The sequence below is a fragment of the Muntiacus reevesi genome, chromosome 8 (genome assembly GCF_963930625.1).
Source record: "Muntiacus reevesi chromosome 8, mMunRee1.1, whole genome shotgun sequence".
NCBI lineage: Eukaryota > Metazoa > Chordata > Mammalia > Artiodactyla > Cervidae > Muntiacus > Muntiacus reevesi.
The window spans coordinates 38,633,198-38,655,867 of NC_089256.1; the positions used below are offsets into that span (position 1 = coordinate 38,633,198).

The 22,670-nt window shown below is 37.9% G+C and overlaps 1 protein-coding gene across 11 annotated transcripts in view; it reads right to left on the reverse strand.

Annotated features, from left to right (window-relative positions):
• ZBTB20 (zinc finger and BTB domain containing 20) overlaps positions 1–22,670 on the reverse strand; it is an 858,187-nt gene that overhangs the window by 635,373 nt on the left and 200,144 nt on the right. Inside the window, exon 1 of one of the 11 annotated variants that reach the window (XM_065942517.1) lies at positions 2,370–2,500. The exons of the other annotated variants lie outside the window; for them this stretch is intronic. The gene's annotated coding sequence lies outside the window, so the exon portion shown is untranslated. Of the gene's footprint in view, positions 1–2,369; positions 2,501–22,670 lie in introns of those variants that run through there. 11 annotated transcript variants of the gene reach the window in all.

Sequence of the window (22,670 nt, forward strand, 5' to 3'; positions counted from 1 at the left end):
CTGTATGTAAAATTTCTATTATTATTATTGGCTACCACTTAAAATGAAACAATTTAATATCAAGTTTTATGTATAAACATGATGAATTTGAACTTTCCATAGAACCCTGATCCACAATATACTAAATATTAATGATTCTATCCTATAAGTCACACTTCAGAGTTTGTTAAATAGAAAATAGTTTTTTAATAGATGACTTGTAAAACTTAACTTTGTACATTAAAGTTTAAGGGTTAGTAAAGAAAATTAACCAAATTAAAGCTTAGAAAAATGTTAAAAATAATATTTTCAAAATATTCTCAACTTGAAGCTATGACTATGGAAAAGATTTATTCTTATGGAATGTGAAAATTCTACTGACCAGCTTGTACACATTCCTGGGGTCTTAATTTAGGTGTCACCTCCTCGAGAATCTGATGTCCTGTGCTTAATCTTGTCATAATAATCATCACACAGCATTGTAATTGTCTTTCACATAAGACTGTAAAAATAGGAAACACAGGTTTTGTCTTATTCACCATTATGTCATTAGTTCCTAGTACATAACCGAATGAATTAATAGTAGGTATGGGTTAAATGTGGAGAAGGCAATGGCACCCCACTCCAGTACTCTTGCCTGGGAAATCCCATGGACGGAGGAGCCTGGTAAGCTACAGTCCATGGGGTCGCTAAGAGTCAGACATGACTGAGCGACTTCACTTTCACTCTTCATTTTTATGCACTGAAGAAGGAAATGGCAACCCACTCCAGTATTCTTGCCTGGAGAATCCCAGGGACGAGAGCCTAGTAGGCTGCTGTCTATGGGGTCTCACAGAGTTGGACACGACTGACCTGACTTAGCAGCAGCAGCAGCGTGGGTTAAATGGGGCTTCCCTTGTGGCTCAAACAGTAAGGAATCTACCTGCAATGCAGGAGACCTGATTTTGCAGCTTCTTTCTTTGACTCTTCCTTCCTATTTTTCCTCTTAATCAGTACAAAACTAAATTATCAGAATCTGAGTCTCAAATTTAATAACAGATTACAAAGCTTGGTTGATTTGATCCTGAGGTGGACAGGTTGATCCTTATCTCCCTCTTCAGCAGATGGCTGGTATGGTAGAATTTGACACACACAGATCCCTGAAAGAATTCTGCAGTTCCTAACCAATTGTGTGGTTCTTCTAGGTCTCAGAGAGACAGGATCGGACTGCTGTTCCTGAGACAGACCCAACCATTGTTTTGTTCTTTCTGGAATCCATTGTAGTTTGAATTATCCATGTGGTTACTGGTTTAGTTGTTTATTCCCTCTCCCTCACTAGGTTGTACACTCCATAGAGGCCACATTATTTTGTTCAGCACTCTATACCCAGGGTCTGGTTTAGTGCCTGACACACAATAAACACTCAATAATTATTGGACAGATGTGTAAATATAAGGTTTGGAGCAGCAGTTTTCAATCAAGAAAGACTGTAAAATTAGATAGGTAACAGCTACCTCTACTGTTGTTTTCTCTACATTCCAAGTCTATCTGCCAAATGGAAGTCTTGAAGCTATAGGCACTCTTTTATTATACATTTTGTTCAATAAATGGCAAACTTCAAAAGCAATACTAGGTAGTGTGGAGGTACAATATCTAGGAGATGCAATGGAATTATAATAAGAATAGCAACCACTTCCAATAAGAAGTTTAGGATTTGAATTCCAGCTTACTAAGTGTGTATCCTAGGGGAATTTACATAATCTCCCTAAATACTCAGTTTCATCTTATTTAAGATGGGGGGTTTTTGTCTAACAGGCAGTTTTTAATGGTAATTGAATAAGATTGTATATCTGAAAGCAACTGATAGTATAATTCATGGCATTTAGGAGAAGGGGCTTACTACAAATTAGTTCTTTTGTGTTGGCCAGCCAATGTCTCCAGCAAAATAGAGATGTGATTTGACTAAAAGCCCAAGAACAGATATTTTGGGTAGAGAAAAATAAAACAAAAAGGATTTAAAGGCAAGAAAAAAGTAAGTAGATGTGAGGGACAATAAGTAAAAAAAAAAAAAAATATATATATATATATATGTATATATATATATATATAAGATAGAGTAATAGGAACATAACTGCGGTTAGACATGAAAAGGCATCTTAACATAAAAGAAAAATTGACAAAAAATCTATTAGCTTTTTCTTAGGTGACACACCTTTCCCACATATAAATAAAATAATTACTACCATTACAGTTAGTAGAAACATCAACTGAAATGTATATTAAATACCTATTAGAGATTTAACATTCTTAACACATCTTTCACATGCTGAAAACTCAACCTGTGTAAGTATAGCTGTGAACTTTATTATTTACTGCGGTAAGGCGACAGCATATCCTCATCTGGGCACTACCTGCAGAGTTGTAAAAGGCAAATGTGTACCAGCTCTTTAGGTAAAATTACAGGGCACCAGAATTTAGAGTTGTTGTCGCTCAGTCACATCTGACTCTTTGCAACCCCATGAACTGCAGCATGCCAGGCTTCCCTATCCTTCACCATCATCTGGAGCTTGCTCAAACTCATGCCCGTCAAGTCGGTGATGCCATCCAACCATCTCATCCTCTGTCATTCCCTTCTCCTCCTGCCTTCTTTCTTTCTCAGATCAGGGTCTTTTCCAGTGAATCAGGCTCTTCACATCTTGTGGCCAAAGTTGGAACTTCAGCTTCAACTTCAGTATCAGTCCTTCCAATGAATATTCAGGGTTGATTTCCTTTAGGACGGACTGGTTGGATCTCCCTGCAGTCCAAGGGGCTCTCAAGAGTCTTCTCCAACACCACAGTTCAAAAGCATCAATTCTTTGGTGCTCAACTTTCTTTATGGTCCAACTCTCACATTCATACATGACTACTGGAAAAACCATAGCTTTCACTAGATGGATCTTTGTAGGCAAAGTAGTGTCTCTGCTTTTTAATATATTGTCTAGGTTTGTCATAGCTTTTTTTCCAAGGAGCAAGTGTCTTTTAATGTTACGGCTGCAGTCACCATCTGCAGTGATTTTGGAGCCCAAGAAAACAGTCCGTCACTGTTTCCATTGCTTCCCCTCTACTTGCCATGAAGTTTTGGGATTGGATGTCAGTTTTTTGAATGTTGAGTTTTAAGCCAGCTTTTTCACTCTGCTCTTTCATCTTCATTAAGAGGCTCTTTAGTTCCTCTTTGCTTCCTGCCCTAAGTGTGGGGTCATCTGCATATCTGAGGTTATTGATATTTCTCCCGGCAGTCTTGATTCCAGCTTGTGCTTCATCCAGCCCAGTATTTTGAGGTACGCTATATAAGTTAAAAAAGCAGCGTGACAATAAACAGCCTTGATGTACTCCTTTACCAATTTCGAACCAGTCTATTGTTTCATGTTCATTTCTAACTGTTGCTTCTTGACCTACATACAGGTTTCATAGGAGGCAGATAAGGTGCCTTTTAAAGTATCATTTAACATACTTTTAAGTATCATTTTTCATAATTAGTTGCTTTCATTTTCTTACTACGTTAGTCAATCTTATGCCAGCTCCTTCATTAAAATTGTTTTCTGTCTAAGTATTGTCTCTGATGTGTTTGTGTGTGTATTCTTTGTTCTCTTCTCAAAATAAGAGAAAGAATAAAAGGTCGAGAAGCATTGCATATCAACAGTAAGCACCATGCAACCTCAAAGAATGCCCACCTGATATCAATAAGTTCATTAAACGAGTTCATTTGAAATTATAACCTTTGTCTACTTGTGATAAACTGACTTTTAAGTCTATCTATGTTCTCTGTATGACTGCCATCTTCATGAGGGCTGGAATCTTGCCCATTTTTCTTTCTTTTCTATCATCACCACCTAGTTCAGGGACAGGCACATGATGTACAGCCATTGAATATTTTATCCATTAAGCAAATATTTATTGCATCTTTATTTTAAGCCAGTCATTATTTTAGGTGGTGAAGATATAGGAATGAACAAAACAGACAAAAATTTCTGATCTCAATGAAGTTATGTATTTGTGTGAGCAACTGACAATAAGCAAGGAAAATAATTTGAATGCATAGAATGATAGACAATGGTCAATGCTAAGAATTAAAATAAAGTGAGGAAAGGAGAAATAAATTCTAAGATGGGAGATTTGTGGTTGAAATTTCAGATAGGATGGGTAGTGACAGCATCATTGAAAGATCACATTCAGGTAAAGACATGAATAAATACAAAAATGAGTTAGGAAGGTATCCTTGGGGAAAAAATACAAACAAAAACATCTAAGCCAAAGGAATGATAAAAATTCCCCTGGGAGAAGTATGCTCTACTCTTTTCTATAAAATCTTAGAAATGTTCCTGTTAAAACATATCTAAAACAGAAAATATACAAACATATACACTAATAAAACTTTTTAAATGTTTAATCTTTCAATAAATTAAAATTCTAAAAAGACAGGAAAAAAAGGAATGTGAAGGACAAGGCCTCATGTTGTTCCCACAACACCCCGGGGGTATTATCCAATTCAGTAATAATCAGGAAGACTCAGGGACAAAAGGCAGTTGTACAATAATGGCAATCACAGAGAATGGCCAGTTACTGCGTGGACTACCTAGAAAAAGAAAAAAAAAAAAAAACACCTCTCTAGCAGGACACCTTCAACAACCTAGATCATGTGGGAGTCTCACAGGTAAAGCAAACACCAATTAAGAAGAGCTTACATATCAGAAATATCAGAGCTAAAGAAAAGCTTTTCCATATGAATCAGCAGACACAAAACTGCTTTACATCAAATATGAGCATTAAGCTAGAAAATGAATTGGGAGGGCACAGCCTTAAGAACTGAAAGAAGAGAATATTAATACCAGAATTTAGTGGGATAAAACATTTAAAATGATAAAAACTATTTACATAAAGAGGCAAAAATAAGAAAAAACATGAAAAAGCAGATGTGATAGGAATAAAATTTATATTAAAGTTAACATTTGGAATGAGGCTATATTACATTAGATGCCAGACAAGGGAAGAATTACTGAAATGAAAGATAATCCTAAGCAATTTACCCAGAATAAAAAGATAAAAATGAAAAATTTAAGCAAAGAGGTTAAGAAATATGAAGAACAGAATAAAGATAGCTAACATATGTCTAAAGTTTAGTTGGGAATGAGAAAATAAAGACAAAAGGACAATATCTCAAGCAATAATGGGCCCTTTCCAAAACTGAGAAAGATATGAAACACTAGATGTATAAACCAAGTCTTAAGAATAATAATTAAAAATAAATTCAAACCTAGAGACATTATAATGAAATCTAGAACACTGTATCACTGATGATCCAATCAAAGAAAACACAACTCACAGTGTTTAAAATGAGAATAATATGATGTATGCAGAAGAGGCTGATAAGTGAACCAAGGTATGGTGACACAACCCAGAAATTTTTTAGCAATGGCAAGAGATGGAGGGGTAAAATATGGAGTCCTGGTGAACCAGTTGGGTCACCACAGAGAAGTAGCAGTACTTGGAAATGTAACCCAAGTTGACAAAGGAGAAATATTCTTATTTCTCCTTTCCTCCAGTCAGTTACCAATGATTCACACTGGATGAGCCCAGGCAGAAGAAAACTGATTTTGGAACCTTGAAATTCAGCCCGAATTGTCAGCTTTCTTCAAGAACAACCAGGAAGAAGAGAAAAGAATGAATCTTAGAGTCAAAAAATCCACAATCTGTACAATTGCCAAAGACAGAGAGTAAGGACAAATTATCTATAGAGAAAGCTCAACTAAACTGATACTTAACATCTCAACAGCAACAACAGAGTCTAGAAAACAGTGGAATAGTATTTTCAAAGTATTGAGGGGAGAAAAAAAGTACCATAGTTTATATAGTCAAAGAAAATGTCATTTTAAAAGTGAGAATATCAGAATCAAAAACTGCAATGAGATATAACCTCATACCAGTCAAAATGGCCATCATCAAAAAGTCTACAAATAATAAATGCTGAAGAGGGTATGAAACATGGAATCCTCTCATACACTATTGGCAGGAATGTAAACTGGTGCAGTCACTATGGAGAACAGTATAGAGGTTCCTTAAAAAATTAAAAATAGAGCTACCATATGATCCAATTCCACTCATGGGCAGATGCCCAGAAAAGACTGGAATATTACTCAGCCATTAGAAAGAATTCATTTGAATCAGTTCTAATGAGATGGATGAAACCGGAGCCCATTATACAGAGTGAAGTAAGCCAGAAAGATAAAGACCAATACAGTATACTAACGCATATATATGGAACTTAAAAAGATGATAACGATAACCCTATATGCAAAACAGAAAAAGAGACACAGATGTATAGAACAGACGTTTAGACTGTGGGAGAAGGTGAGGGTGGGATGTTCAGAGAGAACAGCATTGAAACAAGTATACTATCAAGGGTGAAACAGATCACCAGCCCAGGTTGGTTGCATGAGACGGGTGCTCAGGGCTGGTGCACTGGGAAGACCCAGAGGGATGGGATGGAGAGGGAGGCGGGAGGGGGGATCGGGATGGCGAACACATGTAAATCCATGGCTGATTCATGTCAGTGTATGGCAAAAACCACTACAATATTGTAAAGGAATTAGCCTCCAACGAATAAAAATAAATGGAAAAAAAAAAAAGGACAAAAGCTCTAATTCAAAAAGATACATGCACCACAATATTCATGGCAGCACTACTTACAATAGCAAAGACATGGAAGCAACCTAAAAGTCCACTGACAGATGAACAAATAGCAATATTGCTATACAATGGTATATAAATATAAATGTGTATATATATAATGTATAAATATAAAAATATAAAATTTATGCATCTATAAAGGCTTCCCTTATATATCCATAAGGGATTCTATGGTGGCTGAGATGGTAAAGAATCTGCCTGCAGTGCAGGAGACCAGGGTTCAATCCCTGCATTGGTAAAATCCCCTGGAAAAGTGAATGGCTACCCATCCCCATGTTTTTGCCTGGGAAATCCCATGGAGAAAGGAACCTGGCAAGCTACAGTCAGGGGGTCACAAGGAATCGGACATGACTTAGCAACTAACACTTTCACACTTTCACAAGGGCTTCCCAGGTGGCTCAGTGGTAAAGAATCTGCCTGCCAATGCAAAGAGATATAGAAGACACATGTTCGATCCCTGGGTTGGGAAGATCCCCTGGAGGAGGGCCTGGCAACCCACTTCAATATTCTTGCCTGGAGAATCCCATAGACAGAGGAGCCTGGCATGCTACAATCCATAGTTTCCCAAAGAGTCTGACACAACTGGAGTGCAGGAGATTCAGGAGACATGGACTTGATCCCTGGGTCAGGAAGATCTGGAGGAGGAGATGGCAACCCACTTCAATACTCTTGACTGGGAAATGCCATGGACAGGGGAGCCTAGTGGGCTACAGTCACAAGGAGTCAGACATGACTTAGCGGCTGAGCACGCATGTACATGAACAACTTTATACCATCTCTTTGAACCAATTATTAAAGCTATTTTAAAACTTAAAGGACATTTTTGTTGAAAATGAAACTAGCTTGAGAGGAATTAGAAAACCTAAATAGATTTTTATAAATTAAAATATTACCTAAGCAGTTAGAAATCTAGATAAACACACACACACGGGCACCTACACAAGTCCAAGCACATTTAAAGGCAACACTTAATAAACCTTCAAAAATCAGTACAGTCTGTTATAAAAACTATACTGCAAAAACTGGAAAAGCATCTTAACTGATTATACAAGACTATTAAATATTCATAACAAAATTAGAAAAAGGCATTATAAGAAAGGAAAATTATTTTCTATAAGGATTAAGAAGTACAACCAAGCAAAGAGCATTCAGAAAAAAAAAAAAGGTAATAAGAACTATCATTTATTTAAACCCCACTAAGTGATTTGCCGAATCCTGCACATATAATTTAATCTATACATCATCCATATAAGGTAGTGTTATTTGCATCATTATCATCATTTTATAAAGGCAGAAAATGGTGTTCTAAGAAAAGAAACTGTCTCAAGGTAATAGACTTAATAAGTGGCAGAACTTGATATTAGGAGACTAAAGCCTATTGCTTAAAGACTATATTCTACTGTTTCCTCATCTTTAAAAAATATATTCAAATGCAACATTGTATATCTAAATAACACTAAATATAATTTTAAATGCAATATTATTTTTAACTTTCAGTAATTTTACTATGATATGTCTAGGCATTGTTTTCATCAAATTTGTTATGTCTGGGGTTTGATAAACTCCTTGAATATGTATGTCTTTCAAAACCTTTAGGAAGCTTTTACTTTTATTCTTAAAATATTTAAATAATTATCCTCCCCATTCTCAACTGCATATATACTAGATGTTTTAAAATTTTCCTTCAGGCTTCTGAGTTTCTGCTTATTCTTTCCATTTTTTTTTTTTTGAATTACTCTTTTTCAGATTGGATGAATTCTATTTATCCATCTCAAGTTCACTGACTTATCCTTCAGCCACATCCATTATGCTATTAAGCCTACTCGGTAATTTATTTCAGATAATGTATTTTTCTGTCCTAAAATGTTCATTCTTTAATACAGATATATATTTTAGAATTTCTCTGTTGATATTTCATATCTTTTTATTCATATTAACCATATTTTCTTTTATTTCATTCAGCTATTATAATTAATAATTCAGCTTCTTTCAATTTCTTTTCTGATAATTTTAATATCTGGGTCATTTCAGAATTTTCATGTATTGATTTTCTTTCCCTTTGAGAAAGGATTACAATTTACCATGTTTTTTGTATTTGGACTAATTTGGGGTTGTATCTTGGACACTGTCAATGTTAACGGTGAAAATTCTGGATTCAGTTATATAGAAACAGAGAAAGCTGGCGTTTTTGTTCCAGCCAGTCATTTGCTTGGCTAATCTCAAGCTGCAAACTCTGTTCTATTCAGATCTGTTCCAGTTGCTTTCAGTCTGCCCTGTGCATGTATGGTTCTGGGGTCAGCCAAAAAGTGGTAGGCAGAGCTTGAATATGGAATGTGAGTTTTCCCAACTCTCTTTCTTTTCTTAAGTTACCTCTCACTCTCGGGCATCCCTGTCCCTTCCCATATTCCTCCAGTCTTAAAGCATCAGACTCTCTATTGAAGTTTAGTTTCTTTTTCTGCCACTACAACTGCAGATGCTCTCAAGAAAAGCCACAAAAATGTGAAACTCACCCCACCCTCTGCTAATTGCTTAATACAAATTTCAACTCCCTTCTAAAAAGCTTCCTTCTATTATTGTTCATTCTCCAAAATGCTAATATCATTGTATTTTGTTTTGTTCTTCTTTGCTTTTGTTTTTGGTCAGAGCTTATGGTTGTTATTTGTAGGTAGGTTGTGTGATTAGAGATTTATTTCTCCACACCAGAAGTAACTCATGAATTATGCTTAATTCTGGGAATAGAAGGATCTAAATAGGTACCAAGAAGTACAGATAAGATTTGAAGTCAATGGGCTAGAAACACATCACTTGCTTTTGGAAGAGGCTTAAACAATAACACATGAAGAAAGGGGAAAATAAAGTGGATAATAAGCAAATTTAAAGAAATAATGTACCAACAAATAGTTAAGAATGCAAGTCAATATATATATACATATATATATATGCATATACATATTTTTTCCCACTCATCAAACTTTTGAGCAATATTTCTCAAAACTTTGGAGAATGGGAAAAAAATAATGTCAGCCAAATGTCTCAGGACTAACACCCTTCACCAGATCCCAAAACCAAAGTAGGAAAAACAAAAGAAACTAAAAGAATCTTTGTCCAAAATTCTTTGCCAAGATTTACAGTAATCCATAACATATCTCAAAGCTTGAAAAATTATCTCTGGAACTAGTAATAAATAAGTTCCCAAGTAAATTATATTTTTCTAAATTAAAAACAAGCACACACTCAAATGCAAAATATTTTTTCAATTGAAGCTAAAGCAAATTCACTTTATAGTTGACAATAGAGGCCATATATTTCTATCATTACAAGGTTTATTTTCAGATTTTCTTGCATTATAGGATATGGTTATATCAGATGGTAAGGAAAGAAAATCCTATTTAAAATCCAGCAAGAATACAGTCTCTACAAGAGATACCTTTTTCTCCTTTGGTATGCTTCTGGATCAAATTGTATTAGGCTACAGCAAAAAACACTGCCCCTACCACCATGAACCATCAGAAGATATGGTTCCACTACTAGGCAGCTGTGGGACTTCGGACAAGTTCCTATCAAGGCTTGAGTTTACTTATGTGAAATGTGTGGCTAGAAGATATTTTTTCTCTACTTTCCAATTATAGCATTCTTCAACTATACAAATAGCCTCCATTTGTTGTTGTTGTTGTTGGCTGCGAAGCATGTAGGATCTTAGCTCCCAATCAAGGATGGAACCTATGCCCCCTGCAGTGGTAGTGTGGAGTCTTAACCACTGGATCACCAAGAAAGTCCCTAAACAGCCTTATTTCTGGAATTTTCATATTTGAAGACTCACATGATATCTACAAAACAAATTTGGATAATTCCTCAGATTTCAGGCCCGTAGAGAGTATTTCAAGAGAGATAGATAGTCCCTTGAAGAAAAGTGGGGGGAAAATGCAGGCTTTCACATACAATCTCAAGTAAATCATCAGCTGACACCTGAAGCTGTCATACCATACAGAGATAAGAAGCTTGTTTACATCAGTAATTCACATGAGTGGGAGAACATTGTGAATGGTGTATTAAAAATAATTTTCAGTTTGAAGATTAAACAAGTGGACACTGACTAAAAATTTCAAGAAAAGATGCTGCGTATTGTTTAAGATTCTGAAATCTTTAGATCTATTATCTGATAAAAACTCTGTTTAGAAGCAAAAACAGGATAAGTAGTACAATGCTGTTTATAACTGCTTGGATTTCATTCATTCAAATAACATTAACAAGCATTCATTAAACACCTGGGGCTTCCCAGGTGGCACTAGGGGTAAAGAAGCTGCCTGCCAATACAAGAGACACAAGAGAAGACGTGGGTTCGACCCCTAGGTCGAATACAAGAGACACAAGAGAAGATGTGGGTTCGACCCCTAGGTTGGAAAGATCCCCCTGGAGGAGGGCATGGCAACTCACTTCAGTATTCTTGCCTGGAGAATCCCATGGACAGAGGAACCTAGTGGGCTATAGTCCATAGGTTTGCAAAGAGGCAGACACAAGCGACTTAGTATGTATGCACACATGCATTAAGCATCTGGGTGGTACAAGGTGTTGCACTGTTCACTTCGAGACATAGACATGTAAGACAGAGTTATGTATCTGCCTTTAGAGAGTTTATAATCTACCAGAAGAGATATACACATGAATATATACAGACACATATACATATGTAAATAATAATAGTGCATAGAAGGAAGTGGTAAACACTATGAAGAAGGAACAGAAAGCCCTGTGTCTTCTGGCTTGATTCCCTATAGGAACTACGGTATCAGGGATCATACTGCAGAAGGGGGTCAACCACACAGCATTCAGAGCTAGTCCAGGTAGCAAGAGATGGAGGAATTGCTGGAGGAATCTGGAGAAACCATGGCAGAGCAGTGGACCTATAGGACAAGCAGTCAGTTGAAGATCTAACAGGTGCCTGTCTCCTGTCTGAATGATAGCATCTAATTTCTGGACCAATAGCTCTGTTGGTAAAGAATCTGCCTGCAATGCAGGAGACCCCAGTTCAATTCCTGGGTTGGGAAGATCCACTGGAGAAGGGATAGGCTACCCACTCCAGTATTCTTGGGCTTCCCTTGTGGCTCAGCTAGGAAAGAATCTGCCTGCAATGTGGGAGACCTGGGTTTAATCCCTGGGTTGGGAAGATCCCCTGAGAAGGGAAAGGCTACCCACTCCAGTATTCTGGCCTGGAGAATTCCATGGACTGTATAGTTCATGGGGTCAAAAAGAGTCGGACACCACTGAGCAACTTTCACTTTCACTTTCTGGGCCAAAATCAGGATCCAAGAATGATTCTGTGCAGGTGAGAGTTGAAAAAGGAAAGCAACAGAGTGAGTACTCTGTTATGGAAAGAAGGATGTTCCAAGTTGGGGAAACATCAAGAATAGCAGAAAGAATTTTTTTTTCTAGTGTTCTGTCTCATGAACATGCTTATGTAAGCAGAAATTATCTGAGCAAGTAACAAATTCTATCAGTTTACAAATTCTGGCAGTCTAAATTAAACCTGAAGATGAGGACAAAATTACCTTCAAGTTCCTATTTATAACTTTCTATTCCCTAAAAGGCTATTTATATAGCTTATATGTGCAACTGACTTGTATCCTTTCTAAATCATTCTATTTAATTGTGAAATATTTGGAATCAAATATCATTGGTCTTCATTTTGTTTTAAGGGGCAGTAAGAATGAACTAACGCATAATCACACCAACAGCAAGAATAAGAATTTAACTCCTTCTTTTGAAATGAAGAGACAAATAATTTAGCCAAGAGCTTCCAAGTTTAATTTACAAACCACAAAAATCTATAAACATAAATTATGTAGTGAAAATTTCACTTATTCTTACATGAATATAACCATAATCTCTTGAATATCAGTTTTAACAAAATGAATAAGAGTGCAACAGAGTTCAGATGAAGCTTATTTCTTGCCAAAATCTATATGAATGCCAAATACCTTCCAAGCAGATTTTCCAGCCACTTAGTATAAATGAATCTTCCTGCCTTCCATTTAAAAAAAATTCCTCATATTGGGCACTTGCAACCAAGTTACAGTCTCCTTCATCACTGCTTAGCAGTGAAAGGATCTAAGGGAGATAGAGTGAACCCTTTAGGCCACATGAGTACTGACAGTGGACCACATGTATTATGCTTCTCTAGAGTCAAGATACAACAGCAGAAAGATCAGGTGTATTATGTTTTACCTTTGAATCCTGATTTACAAGATGGGGAAAGGAAGATTGGGAGAAAGGGAACTAATATTTAATTGCACCCTCTTTTGGGCTAGGCACTTAGCAAATATTTTACAACCTAATCTAATCACAATCAAATGAGGTATAAATACCATGCAAAACAAAAAGAAGACCATAAAGAAGGCTGAGCACTGAAGAACTGAAGATTTTGAATTGTTGTTTAAAGAACATTCTTGAGAGTCCCTTGGATAGCAAGATCAAAACAGTCAATCCTAAAGGAAATCAACCCTGAATAATCATTGGAAGGACTGATGCTGAAGCAAGCTCCAATACTTTGGCCGCCTGATGAGATGAACCGACTCAATAGAAAAGACCCTGATGCTGGAAAATATTGAAGGGAAGAGGAGAAGGGGACAACAGAGGATGAGATGGTTGGATGGCATCACCTAATCAACAGACATGAGTTTGAGCAAGCTCCACGAGATGGAGAAGGACAGGGAAGCCTGGCGTGCTGCAGTCCATGGGGTTGCAAAGAGTCAGACACAACTGAGCGACTGACAAAAAGAACGATACAAGAAGCAATAATATTCAAAAAGGTTGCTACTTTCATGATGTCATATATTACTTAATTGATGACATCATGACCTAAGTCTCATTTGACCCTGACGTTTCTTTATTTCCCTTAAATTTATTCTTGTTTATGTCCCAGCTTAAAAAAAAAAGCATACTTCATTAGGGTTGCATCTCTGACAGGCAAGAGATTCTTCTCAAGCTGTTTGCGGTGAATTTGTTTGCCAGGGGTAGTACTGTTTGTGTTGACATCCGCCTCTTCTTCAGATCTAGTGTCATGGATCACTATAATACAACAAGCTGAAGGAGTATTTATGTAACACACAACCCAGAAAACTGACTTCAAAGGCGGTGAGTCTCACTACCACAGTGATAGCAGCAGCCTGTTCAAAGACTGATGAAATTTTGTCTTTGCCCCATTTGTTTCCGTTCCTTAGAGTCACCAAGGGTCACTCTACCATGGGTGAGCCTACAGCCACGGTATCCTTTCTTTTCAGGCTTTTCTCCCTGCCAAACTAAAAACATCAAGTTCTTTGATATCATAGATATCATCAGACCCTAAGCATCTCAAGGCTTCCTTTTGAACCCCTTTAACATTTTCTTTTTCATGTAGCCCAAACCCTGTGACTCATCACTTTATTCTTTTACTCATACTCTCTGTTCACTTTCTGGCCTTCCTCTGTTTCATTTACCTCTACTCCTTTTGGTTAAGATTCTGAGATGAGAATTTTATATAAGTATTTTATTGGAATCTGATCCCTGGAAACATTAGTGAAGGAAAAACGTGAGACAAAAAAGGAAAATGAGAGAGTCTGTAAAGGTCATCATCAATGGTTCTGGATTCCCAGTCTTACATGTTGCCCCACCCATCAAGAGGAAAAGTTTTTGTTCCCCATCTTGAATCTGGGTTAGCCTGGTACCTTGTTTGGGCCATTATATTGCAGCAGAAGTCACACTGTGTCAGTTCTAAGACAAGGTCAGAAGAGTTCTAGCAGTCTACTTTTTTTGCTTTCTTGGGATGTAGATACCATATAAAGAAGTTCTGACTACATTAATGAATAATTAGAAAGCATGTAGATAAAAAGAGGTTCAGACTCCAGCTATTTCACCCTTTGCACTGAGGCCTCAAACTTGTACATAAAGCCACCATGGATGTTCCTGTCCCAGTCAGTCTCCCAGTCAAGTGCAGCTATATAAGTGAACTCTGGTATTACTAGACAAAGCAGAAGAACTCTCGGCTCAGCCCAGTCACCCCACAGCATTGTGAGAAAAAATAAATCCTACTGTTTTAAGCAACTAACAAAACTACCTAAAGAGATAGTTTGCTAGACAGCCATAAGGAAATAAGTAAGTTGTCAATAAAGGGTGCATTTATTAAGCAGCTTACTACTACAGCAAACTGGAGTTCAAATCTTTTGGGCTATTCTGGCAAACAGTATAGAACATGCTTCACAGTCATCCCACATAAAGGGTGGGGATGCTAGGATATTTATCCACTAACTTGCCACTAGTTATTTGCTTAAAGCATCTTCTAGGGACATTAAATCTTTGGCACTTAAAGCATGGCCAGAACTTGAGCCAAACTTGCTGAATATGCAGGAAAGGAAAACCCTTTGAGAGTCAGAGTATCAGTCATAAGAACTCTTCAGTGACAAGAAATGAGTGGTGGAGAAAAATAGAAAGAGTCACAATATCAGTGAAGACCCAATCCCAGAGGGAGTGAACTAAGATGGCAGAGGAATAGGATGAGGAGACCACTTTCTCCCCCACAAATTCATCGAAAGATCATCTGAATGCTGAGCAAACTACACAAAACAACTTCTGATCGCTAGCAGAGGACACCAGACACCCAGAAAAGCAACCCATTGTCTTTAAAGGTAGGTAGGACAAAATATAAAAGATAAAAAGAGAGACAATAGAGTTAGGGATGGAGATCCATCCCAGGAAGGGAGTCTTAGTAGAGGAAGTTTCCAAACACCAGGAAACCCTCTCACTGGCCGGTCTGAGGGAAGTTTTTGAATCTTGGAGGGCAACCTAACTGGGAAGAAAATTAAATAAAATCCACAGATTACATGCCTAAAAACAACTCCCAGCAGAAAAGTACCCCAGACGTTCACATCCGCCACCAGCAAGTGGGGCCTGAATGGAGAGGAGTGGGCAGCATTGCTTGGGGTAAGGACCGGGCCTGAATGCCCTGAGGGCAATCAGAGGGAGCTAAAGAGAGACAGCAACTTAAACTGTGGGATAGCAAGAGAGAGAGAAATAACCTGGGAAAAGCCCTAAATTTAGGCACTATCCGCGCCCGTTCCCAGAACGAAGGACTGAGCGATTACCAGAGAAGAGCTAGCCAGCTGCGGAGCGGCCCATCCCCCACCGGAGGCAGGAGGCAGGGGGGAGGGGAAAGGGGCAAACTCGGCCACAGAGATGGCACCCCCTACCAAACTGCAAACAGGCTCCCAGCTTCTAACCAAAGACTTCCTGAGATTCTGGATGGTCGACATCCACCGGGAGGGTCGCAGTCAGAAATCAGCTCCCTAGAACAGACACAAGGCACACCCGACTGGCGTGCCCAGAACTGAGGCCAGGACCACGGAGGGGATAAGGCACGCTGCACCCGGGGAGAGCGCGCTTGTCAAGCTCCTGGCTGCCTGAGCTGCTCGGGCGGGGAAGGCACAAAACGCAGGCCCAACCGAGTCTGCGTCTTTGTGGAGTACCCCAAAACCTGAATCTGAATGGCGGAGGCCTGGGAAGTGCACACAACTCAGGGCCCACTCCCTGGAGAGCATCCTGGACCCTGAGCAGTGTAGATGGGGGAAGCACACATGCTGCAAGCGGGGGCAAACCCAGTGTGGCCGGACACCGCGAGTGCTCCCCGCACGCGCCAGTGACATTTGTCTGCTGTGCCCCTCCCTCCTCGCAGCACGACTGAACAAGTGAACCTAAACAAGAGACCACCTTTGCCCACTTGTGTCAGGGTGGAAATTATACACTGAAGAGACCTGCAAACAGAAGCCAAATAAACAAAGGGAACTGCTTCAGAAGTGACAGGTGCAACAGGTTAAAATCCCTGTAGTTAACACCAACTACACAGGAAGGGGCCTATAGATCGTGAGAAGTGGAAGCTCGAACAAGGAGCTATCTGACACTGAGCCAAACCCACACTGCCCGCAACAGCTCCAGAGAAATTCCTAGATATATTTTTACTATTATTATTATTATTTTTAATAAAAAAATTTTTTTCTCTCTTTTTTCTTTTTTAAAATCCTCTATTACTCGTTAATTTTCATTTTAATAACCCAATATAACCTGGCCAAAAAAAAAAAAAAAAAAGACCCTATTTTTAAAGTGAACTTCATATATATTTCTTAAATTTTTTGTGTTTTTGTGGTTTTTTAATATTGTATTTTTAAGAGTCTAACCTCTACTCTAGATTTTTAATCTTTGTTTTTAGCATTTGATACCAATTTTGGACATTTAAGAATCCAACCCTCACTACCCATTTTTACTCAGGAGTGTGATTACTGGTTTGATCACTCTCTCTCCCTTTTGACTCTCCTCTTTCTCCCACAGATCACTTCTATTTCCTCCCTCCCCCTTCTCTTCTCAACCCAATTTCTGTGAATCTCGGTGGGTGTTCTGGGCTGCGGAGAACACTTAGGGAACAGAGTACAACCTAGATCTGTCTCTCCTCTCTTGAATCCCCCTTTTTCTCCTCCTGCTCAGCTCTATCTCCTTCCTCCCTCGCCTCTTCTTCATGTAACTCCGTGAACCTCTCTGGGTGTCGCTCACTGTGGAGAATCCTTTCACCATTAACTTAGAAGATTTATTATCAGTGCTGTATGGAGGGAGAAGTCTTGAGGCTACTGAAAGAATAAGACTGAAATCCAGAGGCAAGAGGCTTAAGTCCAAAACCTGAGAACACCAGAGGACTCCTGACTACAGGGAACATCAAGTAATACGAGATCATCCAAAAGCCTCCATACCTATACTGAAAGCAACCATGACCCAAGAGCCAATAAGTTCCAGAGCAAGACATACCACACAAATTCTCCAGCAACACAGGAACATAGCCCTGAACGGCAACATACAGGCCGCCCAAAGTCACACCAAACCCATAGACCCATCCCAAAACTCACTACTGGACACTCCTTTGCACTCCAGAGAGAAGAAATCCAACTCCACCTACCAGAATACTGACACAAGCTTCTCTAACCAGCAAACCTCGACAAGCCAAACATACAGCCCCACCCACTGGGAGAAACCTCCACAATAAAAAGGAACCACAGACTACCAGAATACAGAAAGACCACACCAAACCCAGCAATCTAAATAAGATGAAAAGGCAGAGAAATACCCAGCAGGTAAAGGAACATGAAAAATGCCCACCAAGCCAAACAAAAGAGGAGGAGATAGGGAATCTACCTGAGAAATAATTTAGAATAATGATAATACAAATGATCCAAAATCTTGACAACAAAATGGAGTTACAGGTAAATACCCTGGAAACAAGGATTGAGAAGATGCAAAAAATGTTTAACAAGGACCTAGAAGAAATAAAAAAGAGTCAATTAAAAACGAATAATGCAATAAATGAGATCAAGAACACTCTGGAGGGAACCAACAGTAGAATAATATAGGCAAAAGATAGGATAAGTGAGGTAGACGATAAAATGGTGGAAATAAAGGAAGCAGAGAGGAAAAAAGAAAAAAGAATTAAAAGAAATGAGGACAACCTCAGGGACCTCTGGGACAATGCGAAACGACACAACATTCGAATCATAGGAGTCCCAGAAGAAGAAGACAAAAAGAAAGGCCATGAGAAGATACTCGAGGAGATAATTGCTGAAAACTTCCCTAAAATGGGGAAGGAAATAGCCACCCAAGTCCAAGAAACCCAGAGAGTCCCAAACAGGATAAACCCAAGGTGAAACACCCCAAGAACATATTAGTCAAATTAACAAAGATCAAACACAAAGAACAAATATTAAAGGTAGCAGGGGAGAAACAAAAAATAATACACAAGGGGATTCCCATAAGGATAACAGCTGATCTTTCAATAGAAACTCTTCAGGTCAGAAGGGAATGGCAGGACATACTTAAAGTAATGAAAGAGAATAACCTACAACCCAGATTACTGTACCCAGCAAGAATCTCATTCAGATATGAAGGAGAATTCAAAAGCTTTACAGACAAGCAAAAGTTGAGAGAATTCAGCACCACCAAACCAGCTCTTCAACAAATGCTAAAGATCTTCTCTAGACAGGAAACACAGAAAGGTTGTATAAATGTGAACCCAAAACAACAAACCAAATGTCAATGGGACCATTCTTATGAATAATTACCTTAAATGTAAATGGGTTGAATGCCCCAACCAAAAGACAAAGACTGGCTGAATGGATACAAAAGCAAGACCCCTATATATGCTGTCTACAAGAGACCCACTTCAAAGCAAGGGACATATACAAACTGAAAGTGAAGGGCTGGAAAAAAATATTTCACACAAACGGAGACCAAAAGAAAGCAGGAGTCGGAATACTTATATCAGATAAAACAGACTTCAAAATAAGGGCAGTGAAAAGAGACAAAGAAGGACACTACATAATGATCAAAGGATCAATCCAAGAAGAAGATATAACAATTATAAATATATATGCACCCAACATAGGAGCACCGCAATATGTAAGGCAAATGCTAACAAGAATGAAGGGGGAAATTAACAATAACACAATAATAGTACCCCACTCACACCTATGGACAGATCAACTAAACAGAAAATAAACTAGGAAACACAAACTTTAACTGACACAATGGTCCACCTAGACCTAATTGATATCTACAGGACATTTCACCCCACAACAATCAATTTCACCTTTTTCTCAAGTGCACATGGAACCTTCTCCAGAATAGACCACATCCTGGGCCATAAATCTAGCCTTGGTAAATTCAAAAAAACTGAAATCATTCCAGTCATCTTTTCTGACTACTATGAAGTATGATTAGATCTAAATTACAGGAAAAACGCTATTAAAAATGCCAACATATGGAGGCTAAATAACACGCTTCTGAATAACCAACAAATCATAGAAGAAACCAAAAAAGAAATAAAAATATGCATAGAAACAAATGAAAATGAAAACACAACAACCCAAAACCTATGGGACACTGTAAAAGAAGTGCTAAGGGGAAGGTTCATAGCAATACAGGCTTACCTCAAGAAAGAAGAAAAAAGTCAAATAAATAACCTAACTCTACACCTAAAGCAACTAGAGAAGGAAGAAATGAAGAACCCCAGGGTTAGTAAAAGGAAAGAAATCTTAAAAATTAGGGCAGAAATAAATGCAAAAGAAACAAAAGAGACCATAGCAAAAAATCAACAAAGCTAGAAGTTGGTTTTTTGAAAAGGTAAATAAAATTGACAATCTGTTAGCCAGACTCATCAAGAAACAAAGGGAGAAGAACCAAATCAACAAAATTAGAAATGAAAATGGAAAGATCACAACAGACAAATCTGAAATACAAAAGATCATAAGAGACTACTACCAGCAGTTCTATGCCATTAAAATGGACAACTTGGAAGAAATGGACAAATTCTTAGAAAAGTATAACTTTCCAAAACTGAACCAGGAAGAAATAGAAGATCGTAACAGACCCATCACAAGCACAGAAATCGAAACTGTAATCAGAAATCTTCCAGCAAACAATAGCCCAGGACCAGACGGTTTCACAGCTGAATTCTACCAAAAATTTAGAGAAGAGCTAACACCTATCTTACTCAAACTCTTCCAGAAAATTGCAGAAGAAGGTAAACTACCAAACTCAATCTGTGAGGCCACCATCACCCTAATACCAAAACCAGACAATGATGCCACAAAAAAAGAAAACTATAGGCCAATATCATGATGAACATAGATGCAAAAATCCTTAACAAAATTCTAGCAAACAGAAACCAACAACATATTAAAAAGATCATACATCATGACGAAATAGGCTTTATCCCAGGAATGCAAGGATTCTTTAATATCCACAAATCAATCAACGTAATACACCATATTAACAAATTGAAAGATAAAAACCATATGATTATCTCAATAGATGTAGAAAAAACTTTTGACAAAATTCAACATCCATTTATGATAAAAACTCTCCAGAAAGCAGGCATAGAAGGAACATACCTCAACATAATAAAAGCTATATATGACAAACCCACAGAAAACATTATCCTCAATGGTGAAAAATTGAAACCATTTCCCTTAAAGTCAGGAACAAGACAAGGTGTCCACTCTCACCACTATTATCCAACATAGTTTTGGAAGTGTTGGCTACAGCAATCAGAGCAGAAAAAGAAATAAAAGGAATCCAGATAGGAAAAGAAGAAGTAAAACTCTCACTGTTTGCAGATTACATGATCCTCTACATAGAAAACCCTAAAGACTCTACCAGAAAATTACTACAGCTAATAAATGAATACAGTAATGTTGCAGGATATAAAATTAACACACAGAAATTCCTTGCATTCCTATACGTTAACAATGAGAAAACAGAAAGAGAAATTAAGGAAAAAATACCATTCACCATTGCAACAAAAAGAATAAAATACTTAGGAGTATATCTACCTAAAGAAACGAAAGACCTATATATAGAAAAGTATAAAACACTGATGAAAGAAATCAAAGAGGACACAAATATACCGTGTTCATGGATTGGAAGAATCAATATTGTGAAAATGGCTATACTACCCAAAGCAATCTATAGATTCAATGCAATCCCTATCAAGCTACCAACGGTATTTTTCACAGAACTAGAACAAATAATTTCACAATTGGTATGGAAATACAAAAAACCTTGAATAGCCAAAGAAATCTTGAGAAAGAAGAATGGAACTGGAGGAATCAATCTACCTGACTTCAGACTCTACTACAAAGCCACAGTCATCAAGACAGTATGGTACTGGCACAAAGACAGAAATACAGATCAGTGGAACAGAATAGAAAGCCCAGAGATAAATCCATGAACGTATGGACACCTTATCTTTGACAAAGGAGACAAGAATATACAATGGAAAAAAGACAACTTCTTTAACAAGTGGTGCTGGGAAAACTGGTCAACCACTTGTAAAAGAATGAAACTAGAACACTTTCTAACACCATACACAAAAATAAACTCAAAATGGATTAAAGATCTAAATGTAAGACCAGAAATTATAAAACTCCTAGAGGAGAGCATAGGCAACACACTCTCTGACATAAATCACAGCAGGATCCTCTATGACCCACCTCCCAGAATATTGGTAATAAAAGCAAAAATAAACAAATGGGACCTAATGAAACTTAAAAGCTTTTGCACAACAAAGGAAACTATAAGCAAGGTGAAAAGACAGCCCTCAGAATGGGAGAAAATAATAGCAAATGAAGCAACAGACAAAGGATTAATCTCAAAAATATACAAGCAGCTCCTGCAGCTCAATTCCAGAAAAATAAATGACCCAATCAAAAAATGGGCCAAAGAACTAAACAGACATTTCTCCAAAGAAGACATACAGATGGCTAACAAACACATGAAAAGATGCTCAACATCACTCATTATCAGAGAAATGCAAATCAAAACCACAACGAGGTACCATTACACGCCAGTCAAGATGGCTGCTATCCAAAAGTCTACAAGCAATAAATGCTGGAGAGGATGTGGAGAAAAGGGAACCCTCTTACACTGCTGTTGGGAATGCAAACTAGTACAGCCACTATGGAGAACAGTGTGGAGATTCCTTAAAAAACTGGAAAAAGAACTGCCATATGACCCAGCAATCCCACTTCTGGGCATACACACTGAGGAAACTAGATCTGAAAGAAACACGTGCACCCCAATGTTCATCGCATCACTGTTTATAATTGCCAGGACATGGAAGCAACCTAGATGCCCATCAGCAGACGAATGGATAAGGAAGCTATTGTACATGCACACAAAGGAATATTACTCAGCCATTAAAAAGAATTCATCTGAATACGTGTAACTCTATGGCTGATTAATGTCAATGTATGACAAAACCCACTGAAATGTTGTGAAGTGATTGGGCTCCAACTAATAAAATAATATTTAAAAAAAAAAAAAAGAATTCATTTGAACCAGTTCTAATGAGATGGATGAAACTGGAGCCCATTATACAGAGTGAAGTAAGTCAGAAAGATAAAGACCAATACAGTATACTAATGCAT